Source organism: Loxodonta africana, chromosome 27 (genome assembly GCF_030014295.1).
Source record: "Loxodonta africana isolate mLoxAfr1 chromosome 27, mLoxAfr1.hap2, whole genome shotgun sequence".
Classification (NCBI taxonomy): Eukaryota; Metazoa; Chordata; class Mammalia; order Proboscidea; family Elephantidae; genus Loxodonta; species Loxodonta africana.
In genome coordinates this window covers 3,865,896-3,880,352 of record NC_087368.1, presented here as the reverse complement: position 1 = coordinate 3,880,352, position 14,457 = coordinate 3,865,896, and the positions used below count along the sequence as shown (strand labels likewise).

The 14,457-nt window shown below is 40.3% G+C and overlaps 1 long non-coding RNA gene across 5 annotated transcripts in view; it reads right to left on the bottom strand.

The window, feature by feature from the left end:
- LOC111749362 (uncharacterized) overlaps positions 1-14,457 on the bottom strand; it is a 336,945-nt gene that overhangs the window by 227,210 nt on the left and 95,278 nt on the right. For all 5 annotated transcript variants that reach the window (XR_010319522.1, XR_010319524.1, XR_010319521.1 and 2 more), the window contains one exon: positions 5,494-5,596. This is a non-coding gene — a long non-coding RNA (uncharacterized LOC111749362). The remainder of the gene's footprint in view (positions 1-5,493; positions 5,597-14,457) is intronic.

Here is a 14,457-nt window from a genome sequence, read left to right as displayed (position 1 = left end):
AGGTCATAAAACAAACCTGTGCAGGATCCAAAACATCAAAATATTACAAAGCATCTTCGAAGACCATAAGGCCATAAAAGTGGAAATGAATAACAGAAAAACCAGGGAAAAGAAATCAAATACTTGGAAACTGAACAATACCCTGCCCAGAAAAAACTGGCATATAGAAGACATTAAGGAGGGAATAAAGATATTCATAGAATGCAATGAGAATGAAAACACTTCCTATCAAAACCTCTGGGACACAGCAAAAGCAGGGCTCAGAGGTCAAGTTATATCGATAAATGCACACACACATAAAGAAAAAACAGCCAAAATCAGAGAACTGTCCCTACAACTTGAACAAATAGAAAGTGAGCAACAAAAGAATCCATCACGCACAAGAAGAAAACAAATAATAAAAATCAGAGCTGAACTAAATGAATCAGAGAACAGAAAAACAATTGAAAGAATTAACAAAGCCAAAAGCTGGTTCTTTGAAAAAAATTAACAAAATTGATAAACCATTGGCAAGACTGACTAAAGAAATACAGGAAACAAATAACCCAAATAAGAAACGAGATGGGCCGCATCACAACAGACTCAACTGAAATTAAAAGAATCATATCAGATTATTACAAAAATTGTACTCTAACAAATTTGCAAACCTAGAAGAAATGGATGAATTCCTAGAAAAACACTACCTGCCTAAACTAACACAATCAGAAGTAGAACAACTAAATAGACCCATAACAAAAAAAAGAGATTGAAACAGTAATCAAAAAACTCCCAACAAAAAAATGCCCTGGCCTGGAGGGCTTCACTGCAGAGTTCTACCAAACATTGAGAGAAGAGTTAACGCCACTACTACTAAAGGTATTTCAAAGCATAGAAAAAGATGGAATACTACCTAACTCATTCTATGAAGCCACCATATCCCTGATACCAAAACCAGGTAAAGACATCACAAAAAAAGAAAATAGATGCAAAAATCCTCAACAAAATTCGAGCCAATAGAATTCAACAACATATCAAAAAAATAATCCACCATGACCAAGTGGGATTTATACCAGGTATGCAAGGTTGATTTAATATTAGAAAAACTATTAATGTAATCCACCATATGTATAAAACAACAGACAAAAACCACATGATCTTAGCAATTGATGCAGAAAAGACATTTGACAAAGTCCAAAACCCATTTATAATAAAAACTCTCAGCAAAATAGGAATTGAAGGAAAATCTCTCAACATAATAAAGGGCATCTAATTTTTTTTTTTTTTTATACAAAGCAAACAGCCAACATCATTCTAAATGGAGAGAGCCTGAAAGCACTTCCTTTGAGAACGGGAACCAGACAAGGATGCCCTTTATCACCGCTCTTATTCAACATTGTGCTAGAGGTCGTAGCCAGAGCTATTAGGCTAGACAAAGAAATAAAGGGCATCCGGATTGGCAAGGAGGAAGTAAAATTATCTCTCTTTGCAGATGACATGATCTTATACACAGAAAACCCTAAGGAATCCTCCAGAAAACTACTGAAACTAATACAAGAGTTTGGCAGAGTCTCAGGTTATAACATACACATACAAAAATCACTTGGATTCCTCTACATCAACAAAAAGAACATCAAAGAGGAAATCACCAAATCAATACCATTCACATTAGCCCCCAAGAAGATAAAATACTTAGGAATAAATCTTACCAAAGATGTAAAAGATCTATACAAACAAAACTACAAAGTACTAGTGCAAGAAAGAAAAAAGGACCTACGAAAGTGGAAAAACATACCTTGCTCCTGGATAGGAAGAACTAACATAGTAAAAATGCCTCTTCTACCAAAAGCCATCTATACATACAATGCACTTCCGATCCAAATTCCAATGACATTTTTTAATGTGATGGAGAAACAAATCACCAACTTCATATGGAAGGGAAAGAAGTCCCGGATAATTAAAGCATTACTGAAAAAGAAGAAGAAAGTAGGAGGCCTCATTCTATCCGATTTTAGAACCTATTATACAGCCACAGTAGTCAAAACAGCCTGGTACTGGTACAACAAAAGGCACATAGACCAATGGAACAGAATTGAGAACCCAGACATAAATCCATCCACATATGAGCAGCTGATATTTGACAAAGGCCCAGTGTCAGTTAATTGGGGAAAAGGTACTCTTTTTAACAAATGGCGCTGGCATAACTGGATATCCATTTGCAAAAAAATGAAACAGGACCCATACCTCACACCATGCACAAAAACTAACTCCAAGTGGATCAAAGACCTAAACATAAAGACTAAAAAGATAAAGATCATGGAAGAAAAAATAGGGACAACCTTAGGAGCCCTAATACAAGGCATAAACAGAATACAAAACATTACCAAAAATGACGAGAAACCAGATAACTGGGAGCTCCTAAAAATCAAACACCTATGCTCATCTAAAGACTTCATCGAAAGAGTAAAAAGACCATCTACAGATTGGGAAAATTTTTTCAGCTATGACATCTCCGACCAGCACCTGATCTCTAAAATCTATATGATTCTGTTAAAACTCAACCACAAAAAGACAAACAACCCAATCAAAAAGTGGGCAAAGGATATGAACACGCACCTGACTAAAGAAGATATTCAGGCAGCTAACAGATACATGAGAAAATGCTCTCGATCATTAGCCATTAGAGAAATGCAAATTAAAACTATGATGAGATTCTATCTCACACCAACAAGGCTGGTATTAATCCAAAAAACACAAAATAATAAATGCTGGAGAGGCTACAGAGAGATTGGAACAGTTACACACTGCTGGTGGGAATGTAAAATGGTACAACCACTTTGGAAATCTATCTGGCGTTTTCTTAAATGTTAAAAATAGAACTACCATACAACCCAGAAATCCCACTCCTCAGAATATACCCTAGGGAAAAAAGAGCCTTTACACGAACAGATATATGCACACCCCTGTTTATTGCAGCTCTGTTTACAATAGCAAAAAGCTGCAAGCAACCAAGGTGTCCATCAACGGATGAATGGTTAAATAAATTGTGGTATAATCACACAATGGAATACTACGCATCGATAAAGAACAGTGACGAATCTGCGAAACATTTCATAACATGGAGGACCCTGGAAGGCATTATGCTGAGTGAAATTACTCAGAGGCAAAAGGACAAATACTGTATAAGACCACTATTAACAGATCTTGAGAAATAGTATAAACTGAAAAGAACACATACTTTTGTGGTTATGGGGGGGAGGGAGGGAGGGTGGGAGAGCGTTACTTACTGATTAGTTAGTAGATAAGAACTACTTTAGGTAAAGGGAAGGACAATACTCAATATACAAAAGGTCAGCTCAGCTGGACTAGACCAAAAGCAAAGAAGTTTCCGGGATAAACTGAATGCTTTAAAGGTCAGTGGAGCAAGAGTGTGGGTTTGGGGACTATGCCTTAAGGGGACTTCTAAGTCAATTGGCAAAATAATTCTATTATGAAAACATTCTGCATCCCACTTTGAAATGTGGCATCTGGGGTCTTAAATGCTAACAAGCGGCCATCTAAGATGCATCAATTGGTCTCAACCCACCTGGATCAAAGGAAAATGAAGAACATAAAGGTCATATGATGACTATGAGCCCAAGGGACAGAAAGGACCACATGAACTAGAGACTTACATCATCCTGAGACCAGAAGAACTAGATGGTGCCCGGCCACAACCCATGACTGCCCTGACAGGGAGCACAACAGAGAACCCCTGAGGGAGCAGGAGAACAGTGGGATGCAAACCCCAAATTCTCATAAAAAGACCAGACTTAATGGTCTGACTGAGACTAGAGGAATCCCGGCTGTCATGGTTCCCAAACCTTCTGTTGGCCCAGGACAGGAACCATTCCCGAAGACAACTCATCAGACATGGAAGGGACTGGACAATGGGTTGCAGAGAGATGCTGACGAAGAGTGAGCTATTTGTATCAGGAGGACACTTCAGACTGTGTTGGCATCTCCTGTCTGGAGGGGAGATGGGAGGGTAGAGAGGGTTAGAAACTAGCAAAATTGTCACAAAACGAGAGACTGGAAGGAGGGAGCGGGCTGACTCATTAGGGGGACAGTAAGGGGGAGTATGGAGTAAGGTGTATATAAGCTTGTATGTGACAGACTGACTAGATTTGTAAAGTTTCACTTAAAGCACAATAAAAATTGTTTAAAAAAAAAAAAGCGATGAGTGATGTTCAGAGAGCTTAACTGTCAAAACTCATATGGTCAGGTAACTAGTAAGTACTAAACCCATTTCCAAAATACCAAGCCATTCTCTGACTTTTAAAGTTAGGCCTCTCTTTACCCATGATATTTAAACAAGTTCAAGACAGGTTGCTCCACATGAAATGTGCAGGGAAGGGTAGCACCATAGAAAGTGAAAAGTTTAGTTTAAATTCATAGAAGGTAGGAAATGCCTGATATAAAAGACGACATGTTGCGTGATCCATTCCTATGAAATTCTACAGCAGACAAAAATAAGCTATGGTAATTATCTTGTGGGGAGGGGGAGTAGAATTAACTCGAAAGGGGCAAATTGAAATTACTGATGTGACAGAAATAGCCTTATATTCATAGTGGGTTACATGCTGTTTGCATTTTTCAAAGCTCATCAGACTGTATACTGATGATCTGTGCAGTTTACTGTACCTAAGTCATAATTCCATTTGAAAAGTTTAAGCTCATAGAAACAGAGATGAATTGTAGACTTGCGAACCAAATGAAACATAGTAATGCTAGAATGATATCACCACGATGGTAAAGTAAAAAGCTCCAAGCTCCTGACTACCAAGTAAACATGAAAAGCAAGTAGAATCTGTCAGAATTAACCTTGTCAGAACTCTGGTACACACTCAGAGGCGCATGGCAATCAAACGAACACTGAATCAAGAAGGGGGTAACGTCAAGAAAATGGTAGGAAAATTGTGTGGCTTTCTGTTACTGGCCTATGCCTCTCCCCTGCCCTGGCTCAGTAGCCAGCTTGAAGGGGAAACCCATATTTTCAGCTTGGGACTCTGGTCCTGGATTCTGAAAGGAATAAACCAAACCTCATGCACAAAGTACTATGTTTGTCTGTTTGAACCTGTCAGTGCCTACCTAAAGTACTGAAGCAAACCGCATGTCTCTGAATCATCTATCTTAGACGTTGTACAGGTGGAGGAGTAGCAGGCTCACTGAAAGTCCTGGGCTAAGACAGGAAGATTCAGACACACATTAGAAAGCTGTGGGGTAAGGTCAGGGGCCACAAAGAGAGCTTCTTTGGGAAGCTGGGGCATTCAGAAGCACCCAGGTATACTGAGGAATTTAAAAAGACATACAAACGCCTAGGTTAAGATGCTCACCCAGAAAAGACCTGAGAACACCTTTAACGTTCACTTGGGGTTGATCTCTAGGTCAGCGTAAACCTTCCTAAGTATTGAAGGAGTGTTGCAGGACAGACCCAATCTGCAAAGACCACAGAGGACTTTTCCTCTCATTGCTTACCTTCTCTTTGCTTCTTTTTCCTGTTTTCTTTCATTTTTTTTCTTTTTCTTTTCAACTCCTAGTGTTCATGGAAGACTCTGTCAGAACAATAGCTGAGCACAACCTAAAGAAACAGAGACTTCAGTGAACACACACATCGAGTAATTCAGACTTTGCAAAAATTATTTGTGAAAGTCACTAAACCAATGGACTTCAACAACAAAACAAAGAGAGAGACAGAGAGGAATGGAGGAAGAAAGGGAAGTCCGGTAGAAGGGGGAGAATCTCATTTCAAGAGTTAAAATATTACTCAAATATCTGATTTTCAATTAAAAAAGTCACAACGTATACAGAGAAACAAGGGAGAATGGCCCATTCAAAGGAACAAAGTGACAGAAATCATCCCCAAGAAAGCCAAAATACTGGACTTACTAGATAAAGACTTTTAAACAACTCTTTTAAATATGCTCAAAGAGCTAAAAGAAAACATAAAGAACTAAAGGAAATCAGAAAAACAATCTATAAACAAAGCGAGAATATCAGTAGAGATATAAATTATATATATACAAAAAAGAAGCAAACAGAAAAGTACAATAACTGAAATGAAAAATTCACTAGAGGGGCTCAACAGCAGATTCGAGCTGGCAGAAGGAAGAATCAGTGAACCTGAAGATAGGACAATTGAAATAATTCGATCTGAGAAACCGATAGAAAAAAGAATTTCAAAACAATGTACAGAGTCTAACAGAACTGTAGGACACCATCATGCAGACAATATACACATTATGGAAATCCCAGAATGAGGAGAAAGTAAGAAAGGGACAGAAAGAACATTTGAAGAAATAATGGCTGAAAACTTACCAAATTTGATGAAAGTAATGAATTTATGCATGCAAGAAGCAAAATGAACTCCAAGGATAAACCTAAAGAGATCCACAGTGAGACACATTATAATCAAGCTGATGAGCACCAAAGATAAAGAGTTTTGAAAGCAGCAAGAGAGAAGCAAATCATCCCATGCAAAGAATCTTCAAAAAGATTAAGTATCAATTTCTCCTCAGAAACCATGAAGGCCAGAAAGCAGTGGGGTCACATACTTAGAACAATGAAAGAAAAAAAAAACTGCCAACTAATAATTCTGTATCTGACAAAACTGTCCTTCAAAACTGAGGGCAAAAAATAGAATATTCCCAGAGAAACAAAACCTAAGGAAGTAGGAAATGACCCAAGATGGCAGCTTACTCATACACACCATGCTGTCCCCCTACAGCAGAGAACCAAGAAACCAAGTGAAACAGATAAAGATGATGTCATGGAGTGAACTGTGTCCCCCAAAAATATCTGTGAACTTGGCTAGGCCATGATTTCCAGTATAGTGTGATTGCCTACCATTTTGTCATTTCATGATATTTTTCTACGTGTTGTAAATCCTATCACTATGATGTAATGAGATGGAGTAGTGGCAGTTATACTGATGAGATCTGCAAGATTAGATAGTGTCTTAAGCCAATCTATTTTGAGATATGAGAGAGAGGAGCGAGCAGAGAGACATGGGAACCTCACACCACCATGAATGCAGTGCTGGGAACAGGGTGTGTCCTTTCGATCTGACATTTCTGCACTCAGATGCTCCCAGACCAAGGGACGACTGATGACAAGGACATTCCTCCAGAGATGACAAAGACAGAAAGCCTTCCCCTGGACCTGGCGCCCTGAATTCAGACTTCTGACCTACTGGACTTTGACAGAATAAACTTCTCTTTGTTAAAGCCATCCACTAGTGGTATTTCTATTACAGTAGCACTAGATGACTAAGACAGATGACAATCTGGGAACCCAGAACAGCAAATGAGTCAAATACCGAAGGGAAGGAGAACTGAATGAAAACAGCAAACAAGACTTACAGACTTTAGACGTCCTGCCAGACAGCCCAGCACCATGGGGCCATCTTAAGACAAAGTGAGTTACATTCCTGGGTGAGGAGCTCAGGAAGGCAACTTCACAGAACCCCCATTAAGAGACAGAGATACTGTGTAGACAAACGTGGAACAAAACGAGGTGAGCAAAACATGAACCATATCTAAGGAAGCAAAGTGCAGGAAGGCAGGCGAGAGCCCTAGGGATCCAGGCAAACACAGAGTAGAGACTCAGCTAGAAAATAGGGCAGAACTACTCACCAGCAGCAGTTTCTGATCATTAGGGCAGCTGGCACTGCCAGAGTGGAGGATCCTTGAAGTGTCAACTAGAGATCCCTCACTTGACCAGACTCTGAACAGCCCACTCCCAGCATCTGGTCAGAGCTGGTCCTGATCACTGGTTGCACTCTGTGGGGAGTGCCTCAGCTCCCTCTCTATGCTCCCCGCTTCCCTCCCAGTTCCCAGGAGTGTGCCTCTCTTCCCTTCGCCACTTGGCAATCCACATCACACAGCCCCATGCTGTCAGACTTGCAACCCGAGGTTTTCATCTGCCCCGTCCATTCTAATGCCAACTTGCACAGCTGGCAATCCACAGCACACAGTCCTAAGCTGTCGGACCTGCAACCAGAGGCTCATGCACGCTCCATCCACCCCTGTGCTACCCAGTCCACCACTCCCACCACCAGACTGGCAATCGGAGGAGTGAAACTCCCCTCTCCCGCCCACCATTCCACCCACCTGGCACAAGTTCCTGTGCTACCTACCCAGTGACACCTGACCCATGCACTCTCAACCCAACCACTGGGAAACCAGCAGTGCACACACACAGTGCCCAACCCAGAGATCAGTAAGAATGCTCCCTACACCCATGCTCCAGTAACCAGCTGGAAAGACATATCACCTGATCAGCAATGGCAATATATCCTGACAGGTGCCAACTGAACCTCTGCCAAATGATGATCAGGAGATCCTAGTGCCCTCAGCCTACATCTGCCCATCTGCAATGCCACACATCCCACATCCAAAGAGTTCTTGCAGGCTGTCTACACTTGTGCTGAAACCCCTTGATACCCTAACACCTAATGAGATAACAATTTGTGCATGTACAGTGGGCCTACCCCATCTATTTGGGTAGCACTCTCTCATGGTGGATATGAAAACATCCTGCCCTGACCTCCAGAAAACACACTAACTCTATCACTAACCCAGAAGGATCCCATGGTCCCAAAAATGCTATGGAAGGAACCTGAACACCCAACACTTGTCACCAAATATCAGGAGAAGAACCAGCTCTCCCACCTCCACTCAATCCAGTAAGGGAAGACAAACGAGCCTACCCAAAGAAGATTCACACATGAGTGTGACCCACCTTACGCCATAGTGAGAAGAAATCATGCTCAGCCAAAATATACCACCAAAGTAACAATAAGCCAGAACCACAAAATAAATAATACAAAGGAATAAAGGCATTCTGAAGAGAAAGAAAAGAAACAAGGCTCTGGATACATCAAAACAAAACAAATTAGCATGCATCAGGAGCAAGGTAGAATGAAGAAAACTAAAGACACAAGGGAGAGATTAATCCAAAGGACTAATGGACCAAAACTACCACAGCCTCCACCAGATTGAGTCCAGGGCAACTAGATGGTGCCTGGCTACCACCACTGACTGCTCTGACAGGGATCACAATAGAGGGCCCTGGACAGAGATGGAGAAAAATGTAGAACAAAATTCTTACTCACAAAAAAAGACCAGACTTATTGGCTTGACAGACTACAGAAACCCCAAGAGTATGGCCCCCATCACACTTTTAGCTCAGTAATGAAGTCACTCCTGAGGCTCACCCTTCAGCCAAAGATTCAACAAGCCCATAAAACAAAACAAGACTAAAGGGGCACACTAGCCCAGGGGCAAGGATGAGAAGGCAGGTGGGGACAGGAAAGCTGGTAACAGGGAACCCAAGGTCAAGGAAGGAAGAGTGTTGACATGTTGTGGGGTTGATATCCAATGTCACAAAACAGTATGTGTACCAACTATTTAGTGAGAAGCTAGTTTGTACTCTAAACCCTCATCTAAAGTATAATAAAAAAATATCAGCACAAAACAAACAATCAAGAAAGAAATACATAAATAAATTAACACCTTAATACCTCAGAGACAGTAGACAATAACAAATCATAGGAAGAAACAGGATAAGACAGCTCAAAAAAGTGAGCAAAATAAAGGAGCAGAAAACCTTACTGAGGAAGAAACAGTAATAGAACCACCTGATGAGGGACTCAAAAGACATATATAGGACCATCAAAGAGATCAAGGAAAACACAGAGAAAACCCTAGAAGAATTCAGGAAAACAATACAAGAACAAAATGACAAGATAGACAATTAGAAACCATACAAAAACAACAACTAGAAATTCAGAAGATTAACAATAAAATATCAGAAGTAAATAATGCAATGGAGTACACAGAAATAGAATTTAATCAATGAGAGAAAGAACCCACAAAATAGAGAACAAATTCCTTGTTACTAAGCTGTTTGAGGAACAATCACAGAAAAGAATGACAAAAAATGAAGAAAGCTTAAAAGGTATATGGGACACTATCAAGAATAATAATTTACACATAATAGAAATTCCAGACGAGGAAGAGAAAAAAAAAAGTATAGAGAGAATTTTCAAAGATTTATTGCCAGAAAATTTCCCTAATATCATCAAAGACGAGAAGGTTTCCATCCAAGAAGCTCAACAAACCCCATAGGGGATAAACCAAACAAACCAAACCCAGCGCCGTTGAGTCAGTGCCAGAACCCCCAAAAAGTCACTAACACATATCATAATCAAACTTTCCAAAACCAAAGAAAGAATTCTAAGAGCAGCTCAACAAAAACAAAATATCACCTACAAGGGGGCACCAATAAGACTAAGCACTGATTTCTCAGCAGAAAACATGTACCAAGAATGTAATGGGATGACATATATAAAGCACTCAAAGAAAAGAACTGCCAACCAAGAATCATATACTCAGCAAAACTGTCTTTCAACTATAATGACAAAACTAGAACATTTTCAGATAAAAGAAAAATAAGGGAATTTGTAAAAATCAGACCAACCTTTCAAAACAACATTAAAGGGAGTCCTTCACACAGAGAACCAACAATATCAGAGAACAATCTGAAACTAAGACACATAACAACATCACACAGATACCAACACAGATAAAGAATTCTCAAAAGTAAAATAAAGTGCAAAACTGAAAACAGGGTACCAGAGCTGTCAGTCTGTAAACAATGACAACTTCTAAACAAAAAGGGGGAATAAATGGAGAGGAAGTCAAGGTGGTATCAAGCTATAACAGACTGTTTTAAACTTAGGAAGATAAAGGTAAATTTCAGAGTAACCACAGGCAAAATTAATAAATCTACTCACCAAACAAAAAGAAAATCAAAAAGAATCAGTAAGCACAAAGTCAACAACAATTGAGGTTATGGAAAGAAAATCCATAAACAGAAAGAACTTAGCAAAAAAATTTAAGTGGAACAAAGAAATCATTACCAACACCAAAAAAAAAAAGGCATAACAAAATAACAGTAAATTCATACCTATCAATAATCACACAGAAAAGAGACAGAGAGTAGCAGAATGGATTAAAAATAATCCATGATCCATCAATATGTTGCCTACAACAGACACACTTCAGACATGAGGACATAAAAGGTTAAAAATCAAAGGATGGAAAAAAAAATCAAACAAATAGTAACCAAAAGAGAGTAGGAGTGGCAATAATAATCTCTGATAAAACAGACTTAAAGTCAACATCCATTATAAGAGACAGAAGGGCATCATTAACTATTAAAGGGTTCATCCACCAAAAGGACATAATCATAATAAATATTTATGTACCTAATAACAGAGCTCCAAAATACATAAAGCAAACTCCAACAGAATGGGAGATCTACAATAGTAAAACAGAAAGTTCTACAACAGTAGTAGAAAACTTTAACACATCACTTTCGACGAAGGACAGAACAACTTGAAAGAAACTCAACAAAGATACAGCAGGTCTAACCAACAGGCTGGGAAAAAGTTTTTGGCTACGAAAAATCCGATCAGCACCTGATCTCTAAAATCTACACGATACAGCAAAAACTCAACAACAAAAAGACAAATAACCCAATTAAAAAATGGGCAAAGGACATGAACAGGCTCTTCACCAAAGACATTCAGGGGCTAACAGATACATGAGGAAATGCTCACGATCATTAGCTATTACAGAAATGTAAATCAAAACTACAATGAGATACCATCTCACCCCAACAAGGCTACTGTTAATCCAAAAAACACAAAATAATAAATGTTAAAGAAAATGTAGAGAGACTGGAACACTTATACACTGCTAGTGGGAAAGTAAAATGGTACTACTTTGGAAATCAATTTGGCGCTTCCTTAGAAAGCTAGACATAGAACTACCAAATGATCCAGCAATCCCACTCCTTGGAATATATACTTGAGAAATAAGAGCCTTCACATAAACAGTATATGCACACCCATGTTCACTGCGGCACCGTTTACAGCAGGAAAAAAGATGGAAGCAAGGAGCCAAGATGGCGGACTAGGGAGACGCTACCTCGGATCCCTCTTACAAAAAAGACTCGGAAAAACAAGTGAATCGATCACATACATAACAATCTACGAACCCTGAACAATAAACACAGATTTAGAGACGGAGAACGAACTAATACGGGGAAGCAGCGATTGTTTCCAGAGCCTGGAGCCAGCGTACCAGTCAGGTACGGCACAAGCACAGAGAGCTGCTCCACCCCCCTGAACTAACCCCGGGAGGGGAACCAGCCGGTTCCACGGGCAGCATGGAACACAGCCGGTAGGAGAAGTCCCCAGGAGGCAGTGACTGGTCTTGGAGCAGAAAGAGCAGCGTCCGAGCTGGGGAACCGTCCCGCAGGGATTTGGACTGGAGGCAGGTACGGCATAAACACGGGGAGTTGCTCCACCCCCCTGAAATAACCCCGGGAAGGGGACCAGCCGGGTCGCGTGGGCGGCGTGGGACGCAGCCAGTAGGAGAAGTTCCCGGGAGGCAGCGACTGGTATTGGAGCGGGGAGAACAGCGTCCCAGCCAGGACACTCGGTCACGGCAGAAGCACGGGGAGCTGCTCCACCCATCTGAACTAACCCCGGGAGGAGGCCCAACTGGTTCTCGGAGGCGGCATGGCCACGTGGCTGGAGGGACGAGAAGTCCCCAGGAGGCAGCGACTGATTTTGGAGTCGAGAGTGCACCGTCCCAGTAGGGGAGCCTTGACGCTGGGCGTGGGGCTGGAAGCGGAGGATCTGACCGTGACTCCAGTGGGCCAGACCCCCCGGGGGCAATCTCCACACAGCCAGCACACATAGGCGACGCGCCCGCGGGAATCTCAGATATAATAGTCATTACAAGCAAGACAAGCAACTCTGGCTATATTCTGAGGTGCTACTCTCCTATCTCTCTGTTCCCTCCCCCACCCTCCCCAGGCGGCTTCATTAACATCTGAATAGCCTGAGCCAGAGGGAGAACTCTGATAGGGATCTGACTGCATTTTTTTTTTTAGCGGATTTTCTGGAAAAACTAGTTTCCCAGTGATGGCTCAGAGACAACAATCCATATCAAACCACTTAAAGAAGCAGATCATGACAGCTTCTCCAACCCCCCAAACAAAAGAATCAAAATCTTCCCCAAATGAAGATACAATCTTGGAATTATCAGATACAGAATATAAAAAACTAATTTACAGAATGCTTAATGATATCACAAATGAAATTAGGATAACTGCAGAAAAAGCCAAGGAACACACTGATAAAACTGTTGAAGAACTCAAAAAGATTATTCAAGAACATAGTGGAAAAATTAATAAGTTGCAAGAATCCATAGAGAGACAACATGTAGAAATCCAAAAGATTAACAATAAAATAACAGAATTAGACAACGCACGAGGAAGTCAGAGGAGCAGACTCGAGCAATTAGAATGCAGACTGGGACATCTGGAGGACCAGGGAATCAACACCAACATAGCTGAAAAAAAATCGGATAAAAGAATTAAAAAAAATGAAGAAACACTAAGAATTATGTGGGACTCTATCAAGAAGGATAACCTGTGGGTGATTGGAGTCCCAGAACAGGGAGGGGGGACAGAAAACACAGAGAAAATAGTTGAAGAACTCCTGACAGAAAACTTCCCTGACATCATGAAAGACGAAAGGATATCTATCCAAGATGCTCATCGAACCCCATTTAAGATTGATCCAAAAAGAAAATCACCAAGACATATTATCATCAAACTCACCAAAACCAAAGATAAACAGAAAATTTTAAAAGCAGCCAGGGAGAAAAGAAAGGTTTCCTTCAAGGGAGAATCAATAAGAATATGTTCTGACTACTCAGCAGAAACCATGCAGGCAAGAAGGGAATGGGACGACATATACAGAACACTGAAGGAGAAAAACTGCCAGCCAAGGATCATATACCCAGCAAAACTCTCTCTGAAATATGAAGGCGAAATTAAGATATTTACAGACAAACACAAGTTTAGAGAATTTGCAAAAATCAAACCAAAGCTACAAGAAATACTAAAGGATATTGTTTGGTCAGAGAACCAATAATATCAGATATCAGCACAACACAAGGTCACAAAACAGAACGTCCTGATATCAACTCAAATAGGGAAATCACAAAAACAAACAAATTAAGATTAATTAAAAAAAAATAAATACACATAACAGGGAATCATGGAAGTCAATAGGTAAAAGATCACAATAATCGAAAAGAGGGACTAAATACAGGAGACATTGAACTGCCATATGGAGAGTGATACAAGGCGATATAGAACAATACAAGTTAGGTTTTTACTTAGAAAAATAGGGGTAAATAATAAGGTAACCACAAAAAGGTATAACAACTCTATAACTCAAGATAAAAAGCAAGAAAAACGTAACGACTCAACTAACATAAAGTCAAGCACTATGAAAATGAGGATCTCACAATTTACTAAGAAAAACGCCTCAGCACAAAAAAGTATGCGGAAAAA